Source organism: Poecilia mexicana, unplaced genomic scaffold (assembly GCF_051168715.1).
Source record: "Poecilia mexicana isolate PSO_F unplaced genomic scaffold, ASM5116871v1 scaffold_6, whole genome shotgun sequence".
In the NCBI taxonomy this organism is placed as follows: Eukaryota; Metazoa; Chordata; class Actinopteri; order Cyprinodontiformes; family Poeciliidae; genus Poecilia; species Poecilia mexicana.
The window spans coordinates 24,990,743-25,000,118 of record NW_028263375.1 but is presented as its reverse complement, the minus strand read 5'-3'; positions in this window follow the sequence as shown (position 1 = coordinate 25,000,118).

Here is a 9,376-nt window from a genome sequence, read left to right as displayed (position 1 = left end):
CAGTGTTGCTAACGTATGCACATTCGTGAACGATGCGCCGCACTAATACGGTTCAGTCGCCACTGGTAAACTTAGCATTTCAGGCACTTTTCTTGAGTTAGTTAAAAAGGTAGACGTCTGAATACAACAAGTTCACCCAACTGACTTTGAAAGTGATGGACACAAGGACAAAAAAATAAAAATACATAATGCGTACAAATAGTGAAACTTCTAAAATATCAGAAAGACGAAAGAGTGTAATAGGCCAAGGTCATTTAGAGGAAACTCATACCAAGCTGCTAACATTGACACTTCAGCAGATGTTAATTGTCATAATTAACAAAAATAAATGCTTCAAAACAGCATTCTGTATGTAATCAATCCATATATGTCAGTAAATTGAATAATTTACTATCAATAATATACAGTATAGCACGGAAATATTACAATGATTTATTATTCTCATTTTTTTAGTACTTATATAAAGGTGAACTTATGTATTTGTGCAAAATTTGACTGTGTTAAAGTGCCATTGAAATGAACTGCTGACTTATATTTCAATTCAATTTCATAGTTAACTAAGGATTAAAATAGAAAATAATTAAAGGCTTCCCTGTGCTTTGCAAAAGGTTACCTAAGCAAGCAGAAGAAACTGTTGATCTCTCTGTGGTTGGATTGTTGTGGGTTGGGTTGAGGCTTTCATTTGGCAAATGGAAAACTTTTCAACCCTTTGAACATAATCCACAGTCTTTGACATCCTGGTGTGAATTTACTGCCTTGGTAAACTTTCCAACCAATTAAGGACTTTTGAGTAGTGCCAACGCATATGCTATCTGAAGAAAATAAGACGATAGGATTAGGACTGCTGGAAGACGATCTACAGTCTGCAAAATAACCTGGCTCTGTTTAAGATTCAATTTTCTTGAACCTCATGAAGAATCTGTGGAGGGAAACCAAAGAACAAACTGATGGCAACCGAGTCCTTCAGTCTCACGGAAATAGAGACTGAAGGACTCTTGAATTATGTCCAATTCAAGAGGAACAGCATAAACAACGAAGGATACGTAAAATACTGTAAATTAGAAATTACATTAATTAATAGCTGCGCTGAAAAGTAAAGGTAGTACCATAAGTAACACAGAAAGGTAAAGAGGAACATATTTTTTGTGTTGTGTTTCAGTCCATATTTTGTTTTATATTGTTTTATACAACTCTCAGTCAGTTAAGATTATCAGATTTATCCATACAGACTTCCAGTCTGGTACTTTCATTTTTCTAGACATGCAGACATTTTGTCTCAACAGTACAGCCGTAACATTGATCTGACATGTTTGTTAGATTAAGAAAGTTCCTCTACTACTTGGAAATATTTACAGTCAGTTAAAGGATAACTTGTTTTTGCCGTCAAACTAATTTTGTAATCATTCAGATAAATACAGCACATGTAATATGTAAATATTCTAGCATAAAAATAGAATAAAGGATATATGTGGATATATATATATATATATATATATATATATATACACACACTTTTGTCATAGTACCCCCAAGAATTTAAAACTACTTTCACCCCTGTTTACATACATATAGAAATTGGAATAACATAATGAAAGTAAAGTTGTACCCACATTTTCTTATAAATCTTTTTATTATTTTTGACAAAATAAAATTGCTGTCATTTTTATACTTACCACACCTTATTATGTTATATACTGATGTACAGCTCCGTGAAGGATGAATATTAGACTGATAAATGTTCATCAAAAGCCTAACATGATTTAAAAATCATAAATCCATTTTTTTTTTTGGCACATCTTTGAAAAGCCGATTTCACATGGGAATCTCGTGAAGCTCCAACTTTATGTGAAGCAGCTACTTCTGGAGTGCATCAAAGCAAGAGGAAGCAGGATAAGGACACACCAACCGCGCTCATATCAATCACTGTTAAGTCACTTTGAGGATGGCCAGTCAGCTGGGATGATGATAAAGCCATGGGAAGAGTTAAAAGGCAGCAGACTGTGAGAAAGTTTAAAGTCACAACATTGTACTGGTGCAAGATCGCCACACCCCACACCACAATATTGTTGAAGACGTGTCGGAGAAGAATCGCAAGAAAATACAGCACACTCGCACATGTGACTGTAGGCCAAAACTGGATGGGAGTTTCCCTGGTAAAAATTCTGGGGCAATTTAAATTCACATAAAAATCACATAGGCAAAAAATGTTTAAGAGGAAACAACTATGAATGGAAAGACGGCTTAACGTGGAAAGGAGGGGCGGGGGCGGGTGGGATTTAATCACAGAAACACTGACCCCACAAAGTAAAAGAAGCAGACACAAGTGGAAACCAGAGGAATGTAGGCCAGCTGGAGGATACATCCATCCATCCATGTGGCCCTTTCTGCTGCATTTCTACTTAAAGTTTTGGGAGAATTGTATTCGGGTGGTGGTGGGGGGGTAAAATAAAATATCTCTCAGACAAAAGCCAAATTGAAGGCTGCATTAAACCAGCAGCGCTAAACCAGTGGAACTGAGTCCTGGAGCAGCCAGGCCGCACATCTCTGAGCGTCAGCCAAGAATGACTTTGCTCTCCAGCTTTGGCCTCAGCCTTTAGCAAAGACAGAGTAGTTCTCATGCAGTCTTTTAATTGCTTGAGTGGCCGACGAGCGGGACAGCTCGGCTATGGTTTCTTATGGGCTTCCTTGTGGTTTCAGGGTTTTTTTTGGGAGGGGTGAGGGGGGGTTGTCTCTGCACAGCCTTGACCGTCCCCACCAAACTTGAGCTAAACCCACATCCCCTTATTTAGAAGTCAGAGCAGTAAGATATGTTCACGATCACACAGATAATACCTCGGTTTTACATGCTTGTATACAGCCTACAGCTAGAAGAAATGAGGTCAAGGAAGTTCTTATCGGCAGCTTAGGGTTTAGCACTGTCCTCGCTGATTTACAATAAAATATTTGCATACAATTAAGTCAGTTCCTCTACCTGGTACCCCATATGGCCTAAAATTCCTGCTCAAGCACTAATCTCTTCGACTCAAGGAGACCCTCATTGCCATTTGGAACGACGTGGTATTTTGTTTTCTGTTAAAGTGTTGAACTAAAAACCCTTTGGATTCAAATTTTGACCTAAGGGTAAAAAACCCGCCTAAGCATCTGGGATTTACTGCGCTGACAGGCAGCAGTGGTCTTCTACATATTTCTGTCATGTTTGGGTGATAAAGAAGGGCGTACATGACTGCTAATTGTTTAACTTCCATTGCTTGACAGGTTAGGCATGCCTGAAATGTGTATATATCAGTGCAGCACATTGTGTCTACTTGGGTAGCCTTGAGGAATGAATAGACTAGTCTACCTCATTGATGCCTCTAAGTGGCACAGGCCGGCCTGTCACTCGACAAGGCACGGGTCCGACAGATCTCTGCAGTCATGAACAACAGGTAGGTTTGGACTGGAGTCCCTTCACTGAAAACAATTTTGCTTAGAAACCCCCTTAAGCCTGATTCAAGGCAGGAAAAACTTCCCATTAGTCCTGCTTATTTTCTCTTCTTGGACCACACACACAAACGTCTAAGTAAGGCAGCGTTGCCTAGTTTCCCCTCAATCCCTGGAGATTCAACCAGACTTTAAGCAACTAACCGGCTTAACCTTAAAGGAAGAGAGAAAAGTTCAACAATTTGGGAGGATAGTTTTTCCCCTCTACCCCCCCCAGTCTTGTGGCTATGATTTTTGTTTTCGTCCATTAAATTTGAGGTTTCTGAAACCAGCCGGCTCTTCTTAGCATGGCAACATAAAAATAAGGGGATCAAGTCAATCTGAGCCAGACTAACTTTATAATAAAGAAGTCAATAAATAATGTCAGGCATCATCTAAGCTCTTGAGTTCCATGATTCAGTTTTTGTTATGGTAAAGTCCAATACCCCTAAAGATGTACACATGGTGGCTAACAGTATTTGATGGTGAGGGATTAAAAGACAAAGATGATGTATATATTTTCCAAATATATAAATAATCTATAAATCGGAAACTTCATTTCGTGAGACCGCAATATAGCAGCGCTGGGAGGACTTAGATTTTTTTCAAAACAGATTATTTGTCTCACATTACACTGTCACAACATTGTGACAATTTTAACAAATATGTAAAAAAAAAAAAAAAAAAAAATCTAAAAGTTGCATACCCCAACTTCAAGTTAAAGATTTATGCTTAGCTGGGAATACATTTCAAGGTCCTTAAACTCCAAAACCATGTCATCTTTGATTAAAATTGTTAATAAAAACACTTCAATTTTAACTTTCATTCTTACTTAAAGCTGCAGCATGCGCACAAGCATGACTGACGGCGCTAAGACCCACCTCCTGGCTCTGATTGGTTGTTTCTAATTAGCTCTGGCAGAACTGGGAGAAGGCAGAGGAGCTCCATCTTTTCACAGATTATCTGTCTCTTATCAAACTGTCACGACATAGTGCCAATTTGAACAAATATGTGGAAAAAAAAATCTATTTTCATAAATTGCAGCATTAAAGATCACATAAAGCCCATTTTGAATGCTCTACATCAGGGGTGTCCAAAGTCGGCCCTCAAGGGCCGACATCCTGCATGTTTTAGTTCTCTCCCTGGTGGTAGTAACAACCTTTTCACCTTGTCGGTATTCCTCTTAGGCCTTCTAATGAGCCATCATTTGGTCAAGGTGTGTTAAACCAGGGAGAGAACTAAAACATGCAGGATGCCGGCCCACGAGGACCGACTTTGGGCGCCCCTGCTCTACATGTATTTTACTGGGGGAAACTGGCATCAGTGGGTCAAAACTTTTTCATAAATCGATTATTGGAAACCGGCCACGGATCCTTATACCTGCGCGACGCATCTCTGTGTTTTATTGGCCTGGAAGTAAAAACAATGTCTTCTCCTGTTTCAGCTTTGCGAGGAAGAAGGAGCTTCAGCCACAGTGGGCTTAAAGCTGTAATCAGAGCCCTGAGCCATCCTCCCTGCTCTGGGACTCTGGAGTGGTTTTGAGACTAGGCCAGACATTCCTGAAGAGATCGCCGCCCAGACACCCAGCAGCAGCAGCAGCAGCCAGTCAGCAACAAATTCCAGAATAGCAGTGCCGCTGCTAAAAATAGTCATCTGGACAGGAGAGGGCTGGAGAGCCAGGCGAGCGGATGGGGTCCGGTGGATGGAGGACGAATGATAGAGGGAGTGGGAAGCTGGGCAGGAAAGAGGGCGGTTTACTCCATTCCACATCCAGTCACAATGTTATCACAGTGCCGCAGAGGAAAGGAGAGGAGAGGAGAAGGAGTCCTGCAGGCTCGACAGTTACAAAAAAAAAATGTGAGTCAGAAAGAATAAAAGCACATAAAGCTGAAATAAAATAGCCGCACACGTAAAGCACGCATGTCCGTGAAAGCCGTGTAACGCACGGAGAGAGAGAGAGAGAGAGAGAGAGAGAGCGGCCTCAGACTGTTTTTCCTAAAGCGGTGTGTCAGCTATAACAGACTGAACACATGCTTTTACTGTACTCAGGACTCTTTTCGTGGCCGCCGTTTGTTTTTCTCTGCAATGAAAGTGTAGCTCCGCTTGCAACGGACACCCTAAACCTTCACCGTGAAACATCCTGCCAGCAGCGGCGCTACGACACGAAAAAAGACAGCGGTGGTCTCGCCAAATCCTTCACAACTTTCTTTTCCATTTTTTCCCCCCACTTCGTTTGCATCCATGACGAGAGGAAAGGACTTGTAAACTGATTTAGATGCAAGTTCTTCAGGGTTCATGTTTCAAATAGCTCTGCGTGTGTTGTCTCTCTTTTCTTTTCTTTTTTCTTTTCTTTTTTTTCGTTTTGTCTTTTTGAAGCTGGAGGGAAGCTGTAGAGAAAGGGAGAGAGAGAGAGAGAGAGGCCTCTTTTGAAGTCACTCCTTCAGGCCAAAAGCAAAGAATAGGTTATATCCTTCGTCATTACGCGGACTTCCACGTCTGGAGGGCATGGGGAAAGGGTCACGCCAAAACAGGGGGGACAGAATATTTGGCGGATCGGGGCGTGTAACTGAGCGATGCTCGGCCCTGGCCTCCAGGGACAAACGTGCTCACCTTCTGGAGACGGGAGGAAGGAGAGCGAGGGAGGGAAATAGTTCAGAGGGTCTAGCAGCTGGACTTTATTTAAGGGTCAAAAAGTGTAGCAGAAATTGTTCCGAAGGCATTAAAAATCCCTTTGAAGCCAAGATCATATCAGTATCAAGGGTGCAGCAGCTGAAATTTCAAAAGAGGCTTTCTTTTTTTTTAATATATATATATATATATATATATATATATATATATATATTCTTCCTTTTTATGGCATTCTATTGTAGCTTTTGCAATGAAAGTTAATTACTGTAAGCATCAAAGCGTTTGCGTAATTGCATTGCAGTTGTTCATCTCCTATCACATCAACTTTTCTTGGGCAACTTGAAGTTTTACTCAAATCAAAAGAAACGTGAATGATCCCTGAAGAAGACTGCGTCGCGTCCAAGTCATAGCAAACCTACCCCAACGTTTCTCTGTGTTTGTTTTGAAGACATATTGGTTCTTGTGAAAGGTTTTGCTCGTGTCTGGTCTGCTCGGGCTGCGGATGCTTTCCAAGCTCATCAAAACCAAAATCTTGAAAAACTCACAGACCTTCCAGCCCCGCTGCTCCCCCTCCTCCCTCTCCGGCACAAAATGTGGATCAAATTAACCCGGCAGCGGCAATGTTCTCCCTCGACAATCAGTTGACTCTCCAAACCCCTAAAAACAGACACTCTTGTTTCTTCCCGGAGCCAGACGTTCATGTTGTCTGCTCCTGTTTGTTTGAGTCTGTCCATTTTCTAATTACCACTAAATTGCATTTCTCCGGAGAACAGAAAATACTCATACAGTATGTTTGTTTTGCTTTCAGGTAATTACCAGCAGGTGGGATAAATACAATTTGAAAGAAGAAGAAAAAAATCTACCTACTTTTAGAGTTGGTCTCACGATTTTCACATTTCTTGCCAGTAGAATCCAGTTTTCCAAGTGGGAGTCAAGTCAAGTTTATTTGTGCAGCACATTTCAGCAACAAGGCAGTTCAAGGTGCTTATATATGACATTTTCATGATGTACAGAAACATCATATGGTCATAAATTATGAAAGTAGCAATAGACATTACGTTTAGTCAAGTGCATCAAAATAATTGATACGCTTCAAATATGTTGATCAATGTTCCAGTTAATGCGAATCAAAGCCGACTCTAAAGACGTGAACTTTAAGTCTTGCTTTAAATGAACTCTGTGTTTCAGCTGTTTTGCAGTTTTCTGGAAGTTTGTTGCAGATTTGTGGTGAGTATAAGCAGAATGCTGCTTCTCCATGTTTGGTTCTGGGGTTGCAGAACCAAACATGGTTCTGCAACCATGGGGTTCACTGTATGAACCAAAGCTTGGTAGATTGTTGAACGGGAATGGGTTAAATAAATATAAAGTAAAGAAAAAAAAACCCATTAAAATCCTGCTGTGTAAATAGACACATATAATTGATACACAAACCTAAATTATACGTATTTTTCATTTGTCATAATCTGCTGCCAAGCGCTCCAAACACGGTAAACGGTTTTAAGTGACATATTACTGTTCTGCATGCAATAGGAAAACGGTGTGCTGTAATCAACGGTAAATGTGCTAAACATGTTTAGAAAGCCTGAGAAATGACTGATCAAAACCTCTTTGTGTAGATTACAGAACGTTCTTCTACTCTGAGTATCAACAAATAAGGGATCACTTAAGATTTGTACGACTGGAACGGCATACACCACTCAAATCCAACTAATGTGATTTTCTACACAGGGACCGACTCAGCTGTGGCCTTTGTGGAAGCAGTAGCTAAAAATGTGGGACCTCGATGAAAGTAAAACAACTCCACATGCACTTTTTTAATGCTATTTTAGCTAATAGGTGACATTTTGCTAACACTACCTGATCTAAACAGAAAATGTTTGGTCAGATTCAACCCCAGACGGAAACAAAAATAAAAAAATAAAGGTTGAATCCTTGTACTCAGTAAGCTATTTACACCTGTGTAACGTGATATACCACAGAGACAGTGCAGTTACGGTAGGGCGTAATACATTCTGTACAAAAAATAATAATTTTTCATCCCGTTTTCACTTGTTCACAATGTAGTTAGCTCTTTTATTATTATTATTATTATTATTATTATTATTATTATTATTATTAAATTACAGCTCCCATAATTTAAAAACGATATTCCTACAATCTTTATTTCTCAACTGGTGAAAAGACCGGGGAGAAATGCATTATAAAATGCAAACATTGGATTAATGAGTAAACAGAACATTGTAAGCATGTGGAAAATAATTTCTGTAATATGTTTTTAAGATAAGCAAATAATACTGCTTTGCTAGCGTGTTTTGATCCCCTCCCTCCGCCTGGCTTGAGTTGTTTTGATTCATGTTTCCTCTGTATAAATCGGTTTTAACTGGAATTCACTGTAAACCGATGCTGACCATAACCACTGAGCTATTTCACAGCCACCTTTCAAGGCCACATTGACTGACTTGTAAATACTTAAATAAAACAGAATGTGGGTGGAGTATCACTTTAACATCCATCAAGTTAATTTCACTTTAACTATGTTGGCTAAAGCTGCGTGGAAAAACTGACTATTTCAGCCCCAAAACCAGACCCGTTTTCATTGGTTGGTCCTTTCGGACAAGCTGGCAGTCTGCTTTTTTTTTTTTTAACAAACCCAGACGTTCAAATAAATTTTTGAAATGCATCAAACTGACATGCACTCGTATGGAAACCCCACTTTCCCCCCGAGAATGCAAATTTTACACTTTGACTTAAGGATGAAACAAGGACACAACTGTGGACCCTCCGCTAAGTTTTAGTGAGTTTCTAGGTCACTTAGTCTTAATATAGACAGGAAACCAGGGCATCTGTCTAACTATGGCTTACCCCATATGTGGTCGAACTTCTGGGTCTGTTTAACACACATCCGCCACTGGGTAAAACCAAATATCTTTTTCTAAATAACAACTTTCATAGAACTCAGACTCTTCGTCAGAATAATCCATTTCAAGCTAGCCTTGTAAAAACCAGCCCCTCTCTCCGACAACATTTGCTCCGTACTGGGTCTGGGCTCTCGGCTGTTGAAAAATGATTGCTTCCCGAAGTCGTGGACTGTGTTGAGGTTTTAAATTTTATGATTTTGATGCCAAGATCGCTAAAGTCAGCGTGTGATGCGCCACTTTGATGCCAAGAATTGTTCACTTCCTTCTGCTGCCGTTGCTAAAACTACAGGCAGACTGCAATTTTGAAACAGTGCAGATAATCGAAAACATTGTTCACAACTTCTCTTTCTGTTTGCTGATTGGCCTGGTCA